Here is a 19,915-nt window from a genome sequence, read left to right on the forward strand (position 1 = left end):
ATAAGTTGATGAAAAATGGCCTGGATCAAGTAAAACTCCAATTAATTCACGTAAAGTAGTGGTCAAAAACGCGCACATTTACGTATTTTGGTTCATTTAAGAATGTAAACAACCCCTATTTGCCAGAAATAGTATCAAATAATCGCAAAAAATGCCTCATTTCGGAAGGAAATACAATCTTCAGGTTTTTTGGCAGATTAAAGTCCAACCTTGCCGTTCGCATTAGTTCATCCATGGAATTCTAGAATAAACAAGGCTAAGAAAAAATTAGAATGAACTATATATATAGTATATACATGCTTAAAAATTTTGGGGTGAGTATAACCTCAATTTGATCGAGAATAACACACCAAATTTTCGGTGGCAAGAACACCATTTTAACTACGCTAAAAACACCAAAAGTTTAAGTGTTCGGTACAACATTAACCCGGTGTAATTTCGAATGGTTTAATCCTCTAAAACGTGACAAAGTTTCTGCTCAAAACAAATGGAAGGATTCTTTGGGTAAATTATCATAAAGCGTATTTTCCATAAAATCTTTCAATAATCCGACACGAAGTGCACAAGCTAGCTAAAAATTTCTTGTGTCGTCATAGCGACCGCCAGTAAACGGTGTTTGATACAATTCCATGTGACTCGAATATTTAGTCAACAATAGAATATTTCAGAAATGACATAGCTTTAATATCTTTATAAATATAATACATAGCTTAGATATAGCTTTAATATCTATAAAATATATTTTAGCAATATCATAACTGAAATATTCTGTTGTTGACTAAATATTCGAGTCGCATGGAATCGTATTAAACACCGTTACCTGACAGCCGCTTTGACGACATAAGACATCTTTAACTACCCTGTTAACCTTAAAAGCACTCTATCACAAATTTTCATATTCCGTAAATGCAGAAATGCGCAGAGGCCTGAATTTTAAGCCTTAAACAACTCAACAACATCTACTACACGATTGGACCTAGAAATATTTTACGTGTGCCATGATGTGGGGAAAATGTCGACTATTTTTCTTTTCTTGTATACACACTGTAAGTTAAAAGATTCACTAGTTGTCGCATGTTCCAGCCATCTTAGGTAAAAAATACATTTTGGGGATCCTACGAAGAGAAAATGAGCGCTTAATGCATTACCGCAACCCGTAATCATTTCTATAATAGCGCTTCCATTATTCAGGGTAATCGCCCCGAGATAAACTCTCTGGCTATATTATTGAGTTACGGACGGTTATCAAAATTCATCATTTTATTAACAGTTTTCATTATAAGTTTATGAAGACGTATCGCGCTCTCAATTTAATGAGAATACCTGTTAGTAACATGGTGGGGTTTCATCTATGGGATGGGAGTCTATCACGCCAAGAATAGAACCCAGTCGACCCGATGGACCCAAATGCGGGTTATGCCTTCCGCTCGGAGGTGTATTCCCTATTTGGGTAACCTATTTGGATCACGTGTGGGAATTTCAAGCGAGCACTTGACACAGTTTCTCGTATGTGATGTTCAATTAACATATATATATATATATATATATATATATATATATATATATATATATATATATATATATATATATATATATATATATATATAAAATAAATATATATTCTATTGTTTGTCCCATTTATTAGGCTTTTAGTTGTTTCTGATTGCTCATAGTATTTTTTTAAATGTTTATTTTATTTAATATTGCTAATTGTTATTTATTTATTTTGTATTTTTATTTTATTATACATTTTTTTTGTACAGTTCATTATGTCATGTCATGATAAATACTATGCCATTATTTAAAACGTTTCGTACCTTTACACTTAACATTTCATTAACTGGTAAAAATACTATATAGTTAATTTAGGCTCAGTCTGACAACTCGTCTCCATGCCCTTACCTTGCAGAAATCACACAAATATACTACAGCCATCAACCTAAAAAATGGTTTTAAATTTGAGGGCAGAACTACCCTAGAGCTAATCCCTAAGGCAGATGGAATTCGCACATCTAAAGCAGTCAGAATGATTCCTCTTCGTGAGTTTCCTGTGGTTTTGCAGAAGGTTTTGCCACTCACCCAAAAAATTGAACAACTTGGACTTAAACGGGAATATCGACAGGAACCATTCGGATGACCTCTGATATTGCTGCAGTCGCACATCCAAATGGATTACCTACTACAGTAATTTTTACAACAATTGTTTGAAAATAGCTTCAATTCCGATGCTCGCGCAATTATAGCTAACCACTATAATGGTACAAATAGAAATGAAAAATTTATTTCCAAGTGTCTGAATATAAATAAAATAATTATGCTAATAATTTTGTTAACTAATTTCGAGAGGGGATCGAGATGGTGCGGGGGCTAACGTACTGGCTTCCCACCCTGAGGGCGCGGGTTCAAATCCCGGCGGTGTTGAATATTTTTCAGAGGTATCTCGATCCCTACTTGAGGTGCTTTGTGGAGGGCACTTTGAGTGAGTACGCCGTCCGTCGGATGGGACGTTAAGCCGCGGACCCCTTGGCGCCTTTCGTAAAGAGTAGGCTAATGCCGACGCCGGGTTTCTCTCCACCCTTCATCCTTTCCTGTCCTTCCCCTATGGCGCAAATGACCTTAGCTGTCGGTCGCCTCCCCTCAAAACTACTACTACTACTAATTTCGAGACCAGCCGAATAGTAATGGGTAGCTATCTTGATCCATTAGTTAAAAGTTAACTTTCCGTCACATTAATTTTTAACTGATCACAAAATATTATTAAACCTGCATATTTAATAAGTTTATGTTGAAGATCTCACCGCAACTTCTTGGACAAGAATACAAAAAGAAAAGTTTAAAATAAAAATTTAGAAGAGGAATATGCTCATCGGTCAAATAAGCAGCAATATTTTGATGTGTGGCATGATATCATACCTGTCAAAATGGATAATTGTTCAAATTGAATGCCCTTAATTATAGAAGTGCTGGAGCATAAGTCGAGTAGTCAAATATTGTTTTCAAAAATATTTTTGGACCACATCACGACCTTCGGACAGGAATCGAAAGATTTAAAAATCATGTTTCTCGTCAAACCTTGACACGCTTTTACGCGCAGGCCCACGCATTTTCCCAATGTTAATCGGTAACGTTCCAGTATGAGACATTATTCAGCGCTCACCTTTCAGGTGACCCTTTTAATATACTGAAAAGAATATTTCTGGTAACCAACGAGGAGTATTATTCCGTCTTCACCCAAAACGAGAATACCTCCAGTTGCTATTTAGAGACCACGTAGTGCCATCTTTCACACCCTGTAATATTTACTCGCGTTTTCGTATCCGTTGCGAGAAACTGTTCATAGATGGTTACGGAAAAGTTAGCACCTTCGACTCCAACGGCTTTAATAGGAGTTCCTGAGAGAGCCCTTTGCTTAATTCAAGGACACTTGGCATTTTGCGAAGAATATCCTGGCGACATTTTGAAGTTTAGAAATAAAATATATTTTCAAATGCATTCTCCCCACGAAGACCGTAACACATTCATTGCTTGAACAACGTCATAGAGCTCCAAATAAAACACACAAATGTATATCGTTCAGTTAAACTGTCCTTGAACTACGGTAAATATACTATTTATTAGTAGAATTTAGGATAGGCGACCGACAGCTAAGGTCATTTGCTCCATTAGGGATGGACTGGAAAGGATGAAGGGTGGAGATACACCCGCCGTCGGCATTAGCTTACTCTTAACGAAAGGCGCCAAGGGGTCCTCAGATTAACGTCCCATCCGACGGACGGCGTACTCACTCAAAGTGCCCTCCACAAAGCACCTCAAGTATGGATCGAGATACCACTGAAAAATATTCGACGCTGCCGAAATTCGAACCCCGGCCCCCTGGGTGGGAAGCCAGCAAGATAGCTACCGCACCATCTCGATCTCCGGATACAACGAGGGTCATCCGGAAAGTAGTACCCGTTCGTGAAATAAAGACACAAAAGTAAATATTAACAAACATAAAAAATTTTATTTGAAAGAGGATACTTTAAACTACTTCTCAACATAATCTCCAAGCAAATTAAGGCATTTGTCATAACGTGTGACAAGTTTCTGTATTCCTGCTGCATAGTCCTTCGCCGCCAGCTCATTGAGATACGCGAGGGACCCATCTTGCACAAATTTTTGCATAATGCAGATGGTGTTTAACAATTTCATGAACAATTGTTCGAGAAACATTGGGAAAATGCTCACAGATGTCATCAATTGTGACGCGCCGATCGTTCCTCACGAATTCGTCAACTGAGCTCACCAGTTGGTCTGTAATGACAGACGGTCTCTCCGAACGCTCATCGTCGTGTGTGTTCCCCCTCCCCATGTTGAAGTTGCGACACCACCGCCGAACAGACGACTCGTCCATTACATTGTCTCCATACACCTCCTTTAATTGGCGATGAATATCACATGGGCGAACGTTTCTTGCATTGAGGAATTTAATCACTGCCCTCACTTCACAACTGGCGGCGTTCTCAATTTTTTTAAACATTGTAAACAATCACAGAAACAACACAGGCAATGCTAGCGTCACGCAACTTGGCTCAGAGAAGGCAGACAAGCCACTGAAGCTATCTGACCTCGTCCAGCGGCTACTCGCGTCGTCAGCACTTCATGCGGCACGAACGGGTACTACTTTCCGGATGACCCTCGTACTTATTAGGTCTTTTCGAAGTTGTTTCCTATTTTAGACTCATGTTACTAAATGTTAACGTTCTACGTCGACATCAGCACCCTAGGGTTGTTGAAGTGGTTAGGACTAACTACCAAACAAACCCGTGATTGCTGGCCATGAAACTACAATCTAGTGAAAAAACTTGAAATCAGGTTAAAAATTATTAGCACTATTTAAAAGTTGAATATCACCAAATTTATTTCAAGAAAGTAATTTAATAAAACGTGAGAGATATGCACATGTTGATCAGTTAGAATATAAAAAAAGAATTCAATTAAAAATAATAATTTATAATGCAATCGTTCATAGTTTTTCCTAATATGTGCTAATGTGACTCGTGACTTGACGCGACATATGCTGGAACATACGTTACCTGCACTAAATTTTTGGCTGTCTATTGGTCGCAACTGAACGTTGAGATCACACCTTTGAAGGTGATTCAGGATTACAAAATTGCACCAGAATTGAACTAAAATATTTGGTGCATTCAATGAACTTTAAGTCTGGTATACGAACGCCTTCATCGAAAGGACTCAATTGAGTTTTCTAATTTCTTTTGCGCTTTCTCCTTCATGGAAATTAGTAAAATTCAAACATCCTTTATTTGTATTTAGAACTACTAATTATTTAGTTGTGTGAAAAGTGATTTCACCAGTCATTCTGCGATAACTCTATAAACTGTTTGACTACTCGAGATGACAATTTTTTTTTAACTCTTGTAAACAACGTTGATGATGCAAGTTGATACAATCCGACGCCGTCAAAGCGCTTCTTGATTATACAAAATGTGCAGGTGGATAGAGAAAGTTGGAATAAGTTTACCTGTTTAGAGCTCAGATCCCTTGTTACTCCCCATGCTTACTTAGGTTAATGTGGGTCACGTGGCAAGTTGCATCATCTCTCAGCCGCAAATGTTTTTTTTCTGCATCTATCGTAATTGCATCTTTCCAGGAGATCTTCGTGCACGCGCAGACCATAACACTAAGCCGGGAAAACTCTATTTCCTCGGTATGCAACGATGAATTCAAACTGAAAACCTAAAATGATTACAATGTTTTTCGTTCAATGATGATTCCCTCATTCTTCATCCTGCTCATCGATATCACACTTAGAGCTATATTTTTCTTAATGTGGCGATAAATTCCCATCGAATCAATACATATTTATTCGTTAAATCTTTGAAACTTCCTATTAGATAAAGTTTCAGAAATAAGATGCAAATTAGAATGGAATCTCGGCATACACTCCTCACCTTTACACAAGTGGTCATTACTACTCGCAGGTAATATGAATGCATCACAATAAACTGTTGACAAAACGAAGAATTCAATTTACTATAGTTCACTTGATTGTTTGACGATGTACATTCTGGAATCATAATTAATGCAAATGATAACTCGTATCAAAAAAGGCGAACCTTAGAGATCCATTGAAAATTATTCATTCTCTGGGAAGATATATCAACGTATGTCGGAATAAACCAACAAAAGAAAAACCTTCGGTGAAATAGACGATAAAAGTAATCAACTGATTTCTCGTTAGAAATATGGAGAAAATTAGGTTCTAATTGATATCAAAACGTCAAAAACCTGGGATTATTATTATTATTTTTTACTTGAAGATATAAGTACAGCATGAGTTCTGTCGGTTCTAGATACCAACGGTAATACTGACCTTGATGCGACAGAATTTAATGAATCGATAATAAAATAAATAAAGGCAATCTGATATATCAAGGAAAACATTTTTACTTAGGCATAAGTATAAATATAAATTTAAACTTAATTAAGAACATTTTTGCATACGCAGTTCATATATCCGCTTTGGTAGCCGATAGACGGAGAGGCGCGCTACGGTGAAAATTCTACTCGTACCTTCGAAAGCAAGTGGCAATCGTATTTCTTCCTAGAAGGTCATTCGCAGAATTACCCCAATCCCGAACCTTTTCGTACAAAACGAAATCGCTTCATTTAGCACTGCCGAGTCGTTCCCTTAACTTTCCTTTTCAACATTGCTCAAAGACTTAGATGAATGATATATTTTTTGGTATAAATAATCATGCTCGAAAATTTTTGGCATAACTAAAGCTGTGAGCAAAGTCTTTCTTTAATCCGTATTTCTAATTTTTTATCTAATATTTTATCACATCATAGAATTTCATGCAAAATATTTCGTGTTAAATTTTCTTGATCGTCTATAGTTTTTTCTCAATGCCCCACTATGATGGGCATTGAATAATTCATTCAGTTGCCAAAATCCTGGCATCATAACACGCCGAGGAAAATTTTAAATTTATCTGTACAAATCAAGAGCATCATTTGAGAACCATAACATGAGAACTCGAAAATCAGGGAAATCTTTTGCTCAGGCTTTTATTGTCGAAACACAGGAGGTAGCCTAGTATAAGATATATAAAAACTCACTCGGGTTTGTCTATCCCTTGAATCCATTTATAACCAAAAAAGCTCATTATGATTTCATGCCGCGACCCTTTCTGACTTTCCCCGGAAACCATTGTTTAATTAAGTTCCGACAAAGCTAGGAGACGAGCCAGCGGACGAAACTTTTTACCCTAAGGGTGAGTTTAAACCACAGCAAGTTCTTTCCCCTACGGCAGTTTTAAATGTAGGTCACCTCGCAAAAAATTTCTCCAATCCACAATTTTTCCATCGTTCCCATGAACGTTTGTAGGCGAAACGCAAAATTTCTTTCAGATAAATATCTGGTACACGGATGAAAAGAGAAGGAACACACACGGTTATAAACAAAAATAATTAACACACGGTGATAAACACAAGTTCCTACAAGCATCTATCTAATCTTAAATAGTGGGTGGAGGGATTGACGAATCGAATAGGGCGTACCAAAGTTTCACTATTAGAATAGCATTGAAATTGACGAATTGACGAATTGACGAAATTGTATCAAATGGTAGACTCCCATTCTTCCTTGGTAATGAAAATATTTCGCATGGCACAAATAGCTTTTCTTTTGATCTTATATATTGCACGGTAAAGGATTTACTTGACAAGACATGATTAAAGTAGGAAATTCTTCAACTTTAGCAAAGGTACGACGATGACATTTTAAAACGCGATTTGTAAGTATACTATATATGAACTAAATCAGGTGTCTCTTAAATGAATGACACGAAATGGAAATCTACGGGTTTAGCATTATGAGAGGGCCATGAAAATATTTTTAGAAATTTTCTGTATTCACAGTTAAGACATTTTATCCTATATAATTCCACCATCAGTCTGATCAATCATTGATAATTACATGATGCAAGCCTGCTTTTAAAAAATTGACGATTCATCTTTTAGTGTACATGCACTCCTAAGTATAGTCAGCGGTAATTAATAAACCGGAAATGATGGGTACATTTCAGCCGGAGTGTAGTATTCTTCAATTACTCCGTATACGTTTAAAAACTGACAAAACTCGACCCGAATTCTTCGAGATAACTCAAGAAGCCATCGGATAAAATAGTCAAGTCCATATAAAGAATTTTATGTGCGCGTTAACTCCCCGCACTTACATCCAAAATATATTTTAGTATAGAACCACTTTCGCGGACATATAAAGAGGGCTTCAGAAATTGCAGAAAAAGAAGTAAATGTATCAAAGAAGTTTCATAATTCACCCCTCTGGAAATATGAGCACACATCACCAGGAATGCAAGACTCGGTCACGCAAGAGGAAAGGTTAATTGGCATGTTTTTAAATTCACTTTCTAGTTTTGTTCCCGTTTAGAAAGAAGAGTGCGCCTCCCAAGAGGAATATAAATCGAGTAAGTAGGAGTATAGGACTACATTTATTATTATGGAATACGGTCCATTGGTAATATCTGTAAAAGGGGCCCTTTGCGGTTCATCAAGTAAAAGAATACTTTAGAAAAGTTTGCGTAGACATTATTTCCATTCTGTGAGCCTCCGACCATCCACCTTTGAGATACTGAAATTATCTCATGATTGCCTGGTTTAGTTGGTACAGATAGTTGTTCTTTAGGAAAATTTGTAAGAATTATAACCAGATGTTAAAGTAATCACTTTTTCAGTTACATGCAATTAGATTTTGGTCGCTACATCAGGTATCTGTTAACACCAAATGAATTTAAAGTATTAGCCATAAAATACAGGTATTACTAAGGGAGATTTGGGAATACAACAATGATTACTGCATTAGAAATAAGACTTATCATTAATAATATATTTTGGTTTTAGTTGTAAACATCGCAATTATCATGAATTACTAATTATCAAGTAAAAGAAAAAGTAAAATGAATTCTTTCTTTTGTGTTGTGCGTCCAATAGAGGCATATATCCGTACCATTCTCGATTGAACATTTCAGCGGATAAGAATTATTGTTATTTGACAAAAACGAATATTCTCATCTATAAAAATTCGGAATGAATAAAGTAAATACAACCAAAAATTATATAATTAAAAGTGAGATGAAGACTAATATTATTTAATGCTCCTGACTGTTTTCCAGAAGGACATCAGTCCAACGACTTCCTTTTCCCAATCTCTGATGCTCGCACATTGCTGCTGCTACTTTCCGGTAAATTTATATATATATATATATATATATATATATATATATATACTATATATATATACTATATATATATATATATATATATATGTGTGTGTGTGTGTGTGTGTGTGTGTATATATGTATATACATATATATATATATTTTTTTTTCATATATATTCAAAAACGAAATACAGCCAATTGGCGAACACACATTAATTCACATGGAAATTGATAAATGGAAAAGGAATAGGAACAAATATAAAAAGCGAACACAGGAATGGTGATGAAGGCGGAATCGAGCAGATCACAAGTGTAAGGAAGTTTCCTTGACCGGGAGTTGAACCTCGGATCTTCGACTTGCCGGGCCGATGCTTTTAACCACTTGAGCTATCAAGGAAACGTAAATTACACCGAAATTTGCGGGAGGTTTATTCAACCAAGGGCCCCGATCCTTTAGCCAGGAGTTCCATGTGAATGAATATATATATATATATATATATATATATATATATATATATATATATATATATATATAATGGGCTGACACAACATAACACAAATAGAAAAGAATAGACACATATAAAAGAACACTTACACGGTAAATTGTTCGAGCTTTCGGCCCTCTCAGGGGCCTTCTTCAAGAGAGACTGACAATATCTGACAAAGCTCGAACAATTTACCGTGTAAGTGTTCTTTTATATGTGTCTATTCTTTTCTATTTGTGTTATGTTGTGTCAGCCCATTATTGTGCCGCTCGTATGAGTTTTTCCGGACAATCGTTATATATATATATATATATATATATATATATATATATATATATATATATACATATACATATACATATACATATATATATATACACAATTATACCTGTATACTGAATATAAACGAAATATTCAATATAACATTGGTACTTTGTGGAACAAAAACTATCATTGGGGTTCATTCCACTCTTTAAATAATAGGGCCTACACAGCTTAAAAACAACTAATAACGATGAAATAATTTTCCTTCCACGTACAGCAGGTTGAGCGACCGTAATATTTACGTCAAAAGATTAACTCAGGAAACCATAATTACCTTTGAGATTAGAATGTTTAAAACCTTGTACTTACGAAACCTTCGTTAGAATATTTATATGAAACACTTTTCATAATGTCAGGGGTATTTTACTATTCAAAGGGATTCCCATCAAGCGCATTAAATCAAACAGGTAAACATCTCAGTGAAACAAACCTTGGAAATACAGAAGGAATTCTTTATAGTAGCAGGATAGCTTACAAGAAAAAGGTGAGCTGAAAAAGGGATGCTGAGGAGGTTTGGTGGTGTTTTACGTAGGGCGGACATAACTGTTCAATTGAAATAAATAATAATAATTAATACTTCACGCATTATAAAACGTTGAACCATTCAGACCAATTACGGATAAAGAATAAAAGTTCTGATACTATCGAGGTCCAAGCTCAACGACGTCCTTGAGAAAGTGTAATGTTTATATATATTTTTGGAGTAGGTGACATGATAAAACTGTGTGTAATTTATTATGCAAGAAAAATTAAATATTCAACCCCGAAAAGAGAAAAGCCTCAGGGTGGTTTCACTTTTCCCTCCCTTCCTGGTTGAATACTTTCCAAGGAGTAGGATACCGGCAGTTCTGCGGAGGCGAAAAATACAAATAAAACAAAACGCGATGAACGCGAATGATTTTCACGGAAACGACAAGTAATATCAATTGGACTGAAAATTCTGCAATACTTCTTACTGACAGGCGCTCTGATTTATAGGACCAGCCAGTCATGACTCACTTGCACCATATATTTCATACTGCTTGAGACTCATCATCCGTGTGGAATAAAGAGGATTCATTTAATCTAAGATAATGGATGCGAGTGTAGGTAAAGCTTATTAATAAACAAGTAAGTAAGTAAAAGAGTGAATTACCTTTGGATGAGTGGATCTGGGAGAAAATTTTTCTTCGAGAGGCAATTTTTCTTTATTTCCTGGATATCGATCCGTACCGGTCGATCCGTATCGATGTCGACATTCCATAGAATCGATGGTAATGGCGTAAGGGAATATGAATATTTGCCACTTGCGACTCCTTCACGGTTGATCCTCCTGCAGCTGGCTCTGAAAGAAGATGATTTTATTAATTCAGGGGAAATCGGGGGGACATAAATATATCTTAATTCAAGGGAACAAGCAAAAAAAACTCAGTTGCTTGTAAACTCAAAACATGCATTGTTCTTTTATCTCGGTAAGATGGATCCATTCGAAATAGTAATTTCAGAATATATACTTTCTACAGCGATTAAAATACGGACATTTTCAAATCAAATTTTCCATTTCCGAAGAGAACATAGTATGTACATCCACGATGTTCCTTATATATATATATATATATATATATATATATATATATATATATATATATATATATATATATAATGTGAGTGTGCAATGTGAGTTACCTTTTAAGTGTTACTATTTTATTTTTGTTCTACTGTGCCGTCCAAATATTATACTGCTCGTGTGAGTGTTTCTATATCATCGATATATATATATATATATATATATATATATATACACACACACACACATAACCATTAGTCAGAACAAAACTTTTAATTTTCTTTTGGCCAAAACATAATTCATGGAAAACTTAATCCTCGTAATTTTCTGCGACATACGAGATATTATTGAATAGAGTTCATCATTCTGCCACCATGTCAAAATCAACTTATATCTTTCAAATGCGCGTCCTAAAATTCACTCTGGTATCCCTTTCGCAAGTTCCATTCAAACCACTTACCCCATCCTAGGCAAAAGTAAAAGTTACCCTATCCTGTAAAGTGAACGTGTATTTTGAATTAAAAGTCTCATAAAATAATATAAAAATTCCAGTTTTTTCACAGTTTATCATTCATTATACTTTATTTTCATGATATGTTATCCTCAAAATTAATTGCTTGCGTCCTAGTTAACGGAAAGTGAGAGTATATACCTGTAAAACATTTTTGGTCATAAATTCTTTAATATTTTTACGGATGAAATAGATATTGTTAAGGAATGATACATATTTCAGGTGAAATATTCCCAAGTATTTGAAAATAATTTTTCTAAGGTTACCATCAATAATATTGTTTAATCATAAATAACAAGGATTATAACTCAGTGAAACTCATTATTTCCGTTCTGTATGAACAATATACACACTTCAAGTGTTTTGCCCGCCAATTTAAGCAAAACACAGTAAAAATAGAATTATTCATAAAAGGTATAAGATCCATCACTTTCTCCGTAACTACCGGAAGGGAAAGAGATAACCCATCCATTTTTTTGTATACTAAATAATAGAATTATTCATATAAACAGTATGAGATCCATGACTTTCTCCATAAGCACTGGAGGAGAAAGAGATAACTCATCCATTTTTGTATCCATAATCCCAGAACGGCACGGCCTAATTCCCAGGTCAAGGTTGGAATTATTGGACCCTAATTCGAAGGTCATACGGCTGGCCAGCATTAAGAAGCTTAAAAGTTCGAGAAACGGAATTTTATCAACTGAATACCTTAAGTGCCAGAAATGATACCGTCGTCATTTGAGATTTTTACTCTACTTCTTTCTCAGGTTTCTTATTTCGTGGACAGGATTATTTCAACTTGAAAAAACATAGAAAGCCAAATATTTATCTTATTTCATATCATGATGATATGCTCCGAGTGTTAAAAATACTACAGCTAACATTCATCAAACTCACATCTCACATCCTTTTCAGATGCCTTTTCTGAGTGTTAGTCGACTAGATTCTGGTAAGTTGGTCCCTTGCACGGGATTAATTTCCCCATAAACCATCTATATATTGTTACCGGCTATTTTTGCTCTTACGGGGTTGTTCAACTCCTCGACAAAGATTCTCTACTAGGTAGAGTGATTGCATCCTATGGCTGTCTTCAGAGTAAAATTATTTTTGCCTCAAAAAACAACCTCAGGGCGTGTTTGAGTTTTAAGAGTGCAGAGAGTGCAGAAGTACAGAGGAGGTTGATTGTGTGTGATCCTTGGCTGCGTGAAGTTGACTATCTTTCTGGCGTGGGATATATTTCCCGCAAAAGCTCCACTCCTGCCTGAATACGATTGGTAAAATCATTTACTGCTGGAGGAGTGTTTCCCTTTTTTGCTTTAAGAAGGAAGCCATAAAAGCTTTCCATTCATATTTAGGTACCAGAAACCTAACCTAGAAGATTCCAGGTAGCACGGAGATTGTCAACAATCCACTTATAAAACCATGAATATTTCTGTCCTCACACGCCAGGGAATTAGTACAAAGCAAATCTTTACACCAAATTTCAAATCGTTTACAGGTTGACTTCCATTCCTGGAACTTCTGGTATTCAAAAATCATGTATTTGGTATAAGATGAGGGTGACCAGATACATCAACTGGATTCGAACCCGGAATATTTCCAGTCATTACTCGAATGCGCTATCCATTGCTGCCCAGTAGGCTATTAAATTAGTTCGAAAATAGGAATACGTAGATTTTTACTCAGTCGCATCAGTTTGAAAAAAAAACTAAATGATGCATGACGGACAACGTCAATAAAACCTACGTTCAAATATAAATTGTGGTTGGACACAAAATATTAAAATGAAAAATTTAACTTCGTCTTTCCAAACATTTATACAATTAATTTAGCTCAAGAAGACCCAGGCTTCGAAACAGATCTACACTATCCAGTATAAAGAACGGTACATATCTTTAATGAAATCTAGGTCGTGGCGTGCAAAATTAATTTTGTGAGGAAAAACAAAAGTTACATATTTTTTATTTGCATATGAAAGAGTTCCACAAGGTTACACCGGATAACATTTACACTAACTATGCAAGTTAAATCTTTACTCTCTATTAAACCCTAAGAAAAATTTCTCTCGCATACTTAAGGTTATCGACTTGCCGAAAGACGCGCTTCCCGCGTTTTTCTCTACCAATGCAACGAAGCGTGGATGACGTAATTCCGGAAGGATTCTTATGCTAGAGGGTTGGTCTGCACGCGATCTTCCGTGGAAGGTCAACACCGACCAGCTTCCGTTCCGATCGAACGAGCGAGAGTCGACTGAATGTTTCCGGCCGACCACTTTTCCGAAACCCATCAACACCGTCTTTTGTCGGGAAGTGGCGTAATAATTGTATCCGCCGGTGTAAACTAATTCATTCCAAAATCACGAAGCACCAGTGAAGGAAGGGCGATACAGGAAAGAAGGCAAAGGAGAAACGAAATGCGGGGAGGAAATTATCTACCGCCAGAGGTTTGAACGTGGCTCAGTATAAATCTAAGAGAGTGAAAGCTACAATGGGATAAAGTAGAATTCTAGCTTCATACCTTCCAGAAAATCCTGGCTCGGATGTATCACTTTCTCCAAGCCATTGTGGTATTTCGATTTAAAAAGCGATAATGAACAACAATTAACACTGAATTACCAATTGGAATATAGATTTAATATTACCTTAATAAAAGCAAAATTGATGAATAAAAAAGTTTCTCCTCAATGCTCTGAACATAGTATCAATTCCAAAAAGAAATTATATCCTCGCTTTCCACCGACTAATTCCTCCGCAAGTTTTAATCTCTCCATAATGATGGGATGGGAAAATAGCGGAAGGTAATTGCTTGCATTTTCTCTAAATAATTTTAGCTCAATTTAGAGTTTCAATTAACTGCCTTGAGCGAGTATTTCTCACATGCAAAATTCAACAAATACTGTAAAAAAAGCCACATTCGTTTACGAGTTTAACAAAAATTGGATGTAATTCTTCATGCTTGCATCCATTGTAATTGCATTTGTAGTCCGTGAAATTTATATCATTAATTAACTGGAAGAGTATACATAATGTTAGAGTAGTTTGAACTAAAATTCAAACGATTTGCCTGAAATAAAAGGAGACAATTTTAATTTCATTTTCTAGAAAATTTCTGCCCATACATATCGCTTTTTGATACTCACGGATATATGAGTACATGATTAGCATTCGAATGAATCAAATTAATTCCTAAACGATTAAATTCTCAGGGAAAAATATAATACAGTAGGCTTAATAAAAATACTAACAGCTTTTCAGTCAAAGCCTGTAATCTATTCAACTAAAAGCCGAGAAAATCAATAAATATTAACATGAAACTTGGCAAAGCGACTAAAATATAATCAGTTTCTCAAGTCTAAGGAATAATGTACACCATCAAATTTTACGTTAAATAGAGGAACAAGTTGAGTTACCGTGCCCACAAAACCGCAACCACATACACGGATGGACAACGTCGGAGAAGAGGCACAGCATGCTCAAGAGACTTGACGCGCGATTCTGTGACAATTATTAGTTTAAAATTTTCATTAGGATGAAAAATACGCTCACCTGTAATATACATTGAAGTGGTAAAGAAAGATAATTGTTGTTGCGTTATGTTATTTTTAGGCAAATTTCATTAAATAACTAAAATTAGCTTCCTCTATAACATACCGCAGTGAATATTTAAAATTATTTCCTTATCATTTGTACACAATTATACAACTGAGTTCAGGTTCCGAAAGGAAATTCTACTTGGGTTATATTGACGATCACAAGGGAACATTACCACCAATGCCTTTAAATGGTAATATCTGAGTCCCTTTGGTTAAAAAAGGACTACTTATATTATGCAAGGTTTTTGGGAGGGAGGGTCATTTCATTGCGTTTCCTTACGCAATGGGAAAGGGTCCAGGAGGAATCTTACGTAAGGTTTATTAATGCGTTATTTCACCCATTTACATGAAAAAAATTCAATTATCCTTGATAGTTAAAGAACAGAATGTGCGAAGGCTTACTAATGAAACTGCGGAATCAGAATTATTCAAGTATTCGCCAACCCGTAAAAATATTTTTGAATTTTGTCTCATTTCAGTGTATTACGTATTTTAACACCACTAAAATGTTTCAAAACTTTTCTTTGAAATGTATTACTTTTTTTCGGCACGAACACGTAATTTAAGTGGCTGACAGATAATGGTGGAAAGTGGAAAACGCTTTCCTCTAACCTGAATGCACTTTTTATATTAAAAGATTCCCGTTTGATATATTTATGATAGCGCCAATAATTACGCAAGATTGAGAGGTAGGCTGGTTTCATATTTTATGAATCCTTACTATTCGGAGGGGCAAGTAAAAAAAGCAAAAAAATGAGCTTACGTAATTTAGGGACGGTCCCAAAGGAGAAGAATTAGGACTCTCTTTCACTACTCGAAAACATGTGGAACAGGGAAATTGTTAGTCAACAAATCATTATACTGCAACAATTTTTTCACTCAAAATTGAATAGTATCTACGGAAAGAGAGTGATTTTCACAAAAATGTAGGGTGAGCATAGGAATATCCTCCACCCCTGTGGGTGAATGGTACTCACAACCCCACTTAACCTTTAGACGTACTATCCTCCTCTTGAGAATTATTTCCTTTTCGAATAACCTAATAGCTCAACGCACAAGATAAGAAAAACGTTGTAAGAGTGAAATAATTAACTGGCACACAATTTTTTTTGTATGGTTCTTAGTGTCAACTCTAAAGAGAATAAAAATAATGAGATAATTTGTGGTAAATGACTGGAAAAACAAAATAATTTCCACTTTCCAAAGGGAAATTCGCCACCATTCAATGTACAAAAAAACCTTTGAAATAACCAAATTACTCTACTAGAAGGGAAGGACATAGTTAGATTTGCCAAGTTACTGCGTCTGGCATGGTTGGGCCATGTAGAAAGGATAGAAAATGACAGAATGCCCAAACTGATACTTAATAGCAAGATGGAAGAGGTCAGAAGAAGAGTTAGACCAAGGGAGAGATGGCTACAGGATGTGGAGGATGATTTGAAGGCAATGGGAGTTACAAGATGGAATGAAAAAGATGGAACAAGAACTGAATGGAGGCATATCATTGAGGAAGCCAAGGCCCAAACCAGGCTGTAGAGCTGCAGATGATGATGAATCATATTACTCACCCTTTTTTACGCAAAATAAGCCATTTCTTGCAAATATATGTCAATATTTTAGTCGTGTTGGTAGAAATCAGTGGAGGACATTTAAGCGGGTTAGAAGGTGTTCGGATGTTTCCTACCTTTTTATATCACAAATTATAATTTTAGCATGTCTATGTTAAAGCTCCAAATATCTCTATATCAAGTTTTAATTCAATCGGACTCGTTTGTTGCTTTCTCCACGCCGAGACATGGGGAAAGTATTCCATTAATGAAAAACCTTGGGAATTGCTTCCTGAAATAAATTTTAATCTCCATCCTAATGGAAAACAAAGCAGTAGAGTGTGCTGAATAAAATCATAGCTTTGTTTAACCCGAAGTAAAATAATTATTCTGATTAGAGGATTGGATAAGGCTAACAATAAGTTTTACCACCCTTGATCATTGGAAATGGTTATTTAGGAATAGAAATGACTGGAAATGGAAATTAAAGTAATCGGTTATAACTTATAAAAGGACAAATTAGAGAATATTAAAGATACGCTGATCAATCAGCAAAAGACACTGCATTAAATAATAGGTGAATATTTACAGAACTGATTCTAGGTAAATGAGGGAAGAACAAATTATGATAAACGACAAACAACTGAATTTCCAAGATCCAGAAGATCTATGCTAAATACACGTATTGAAGGCAAAAAGTACACATCCGCAGATTAATCAAGTATTAGGAAGTAAAAATAAAGGAAAAAAGAATTGATATTAAGGAAGGAATTGATGACCAACAATCTTATTATTAAGAGAGAATTGATCCATTCTTAATGTTAGGGTACGTGGTACAGAAACTTACGCTTTGAGTAAGTAGGGTGTGTTGGATTCACGATTCTGGGAAACGGATTCGAAAAAAAATGATAAAGGATACTGGAAAGATTATATGGATCATATAGTTTACCTTACCCTTAATAAAAATGTAAGGTTAACATTCTCGATCACAAAAACCGGCCTAATTAAACTTTACACATTTGTTTAGTAAGAAATCTTTGAAATACTATACCAATCAGCGTTGAATGGTATGAGAGGAGGCAGAAAGCATGCGGGATTGATAGTTTACTGCAGTGTACGGTGTGAGGTTGTGTCTTGATAAACGAGGCTTGGAAGGGCAGCGGTGGTTAGCCAGTGTGTCCATCCAAAATCAATCTCAAACGGAAGACCACGAAAATAATCATACCGATCAGAAACTAAGTAGATAATATGGACATGAGCATCATTTCTAAATGCCTATTCATTTACCAACTAAACCTCGAAGCTATTCGCTATCCTCAACTGTGTTTACTTCTCTTGGAAAATCAAAATCGAGGAATAATTAAAGATAGAAGTGGATATCATCGAAGTTTTGAGTAGAAAGGTGACAAAAGTGTTTGTAGGACCCATTGACATAAAATACATAATACTAGTACATTATTGATTCAATCGGAAATCAATTGCAAGCTTTTGGATGTGCTGGCATGCCAGTACATCTTGTACATGTACGCTTTGACTTGACAGTCTTTTATAGCAAGGTTATTATGCTAAGTAAGGTATTTGATAAAAAGCTTCCTTTCCTAATTGAAATTAGGTATTTTTGAAATTTAAATACCAATACACGATTAATGTGTTGATTATTATTTAAATCACATGTATTTTGAACCAAATATATCTAACACTGGCCCCAACAGTTTTCAGTCCAATGGATTAAAATCTTAAAATTTCGGTTTGACTCTAATAAGAAGCGATAATACAAATAACCTGAAATTTCAGCTATAAATGGATAACGAACGTATATTTGGCAACAAAAATTTCTAGTACACACTCTAGAATATTACTTGAGAATATATGGCAATTGCGTGGGAAAGTATATTATATTTTGGTTCCAGAGTTTTAAAATTGCAATCACGAGGCGAAAATTGGAAGGATAGATGTTAGCATATTTAAATAGCGAATAGCCTCTCGTACGTGTCGGGTTTTCCTGAAATAGTAAATTCACCTTCCATGATGAATATAGATCAACTTTGAAAGTATCTTGTAACAAATACTGACCAATATTTCTTACTTTACCTCTCCCCACGACTAAACCATATTGTAATCTTAAAAGAAAAACACATTGTGGGCCAAAGAACTTGACCTCGTCCCATTGAAGTTTAAGTTGGTGTAACTGGAGGATAAACAGTGAAAGGAAGTGATGACTTCTCGTGAGGGCTATCAGATGCTATTTTTTCAGATATTTCCCTCAACCCCTTTCACGAAAGATTGCGGTATATGTTCATTCTCAAGATTTTACGGAATGAAGAAAAGTGTAAAGGAATTTTTAAGTTGCCGGAGGGTTAACTACGATGGCGACGATGCCATGTAAATAACACGAAATTTAATCCGAATACATGTAAAGCCTAAGCCAAAAAAGAACGAGCTTTCACTGAAATCTTTGTGGGAACCAAAAAGAGATGCAATACAAAATAATACTGATATTTTGCTTCGTTCTGTTGTTAAATCTTACCTACCCACGTGATATTTAGTGACACCGTCAGTTATTAAAATCGAACTTTCAAATTTGCAAATGATTGTACCCTTTATCTCAAGTTATGACATTCAAATTCAACTGTTTAAGCACAGCTGATGGGTTGCAAGTT

General features: G+C 35.5%; 1 protein-coding gene across 2 annotated transcripts in view; it reads left to right on the forward strand.

The window, feature by feature from the left end:
* Positions 1 to 19,915, forward strand: part of LOC139698078 (uncharacterized) — a 40,468-nt gene that overhangs the window by 1,351 nt on the left and 19,202 nt on the right. The window lies entirely within an intron of this gene.

Source organism: Hetaerina americana, unplaced genomic scaffold (genome assembly GCF_022747635.1).
Source record: "Hetaerina americana unplaced genomic scaffold, ioHetAmer1.1.p SCAF_8, whole genome shotgun sequence".
NCBI classification, from domain to species: Eukaryota; Metazoa; Arthropoda; class Insecta; order Odonata; family Calopterygidae; genus Hetaerina; species Hetaerina americana.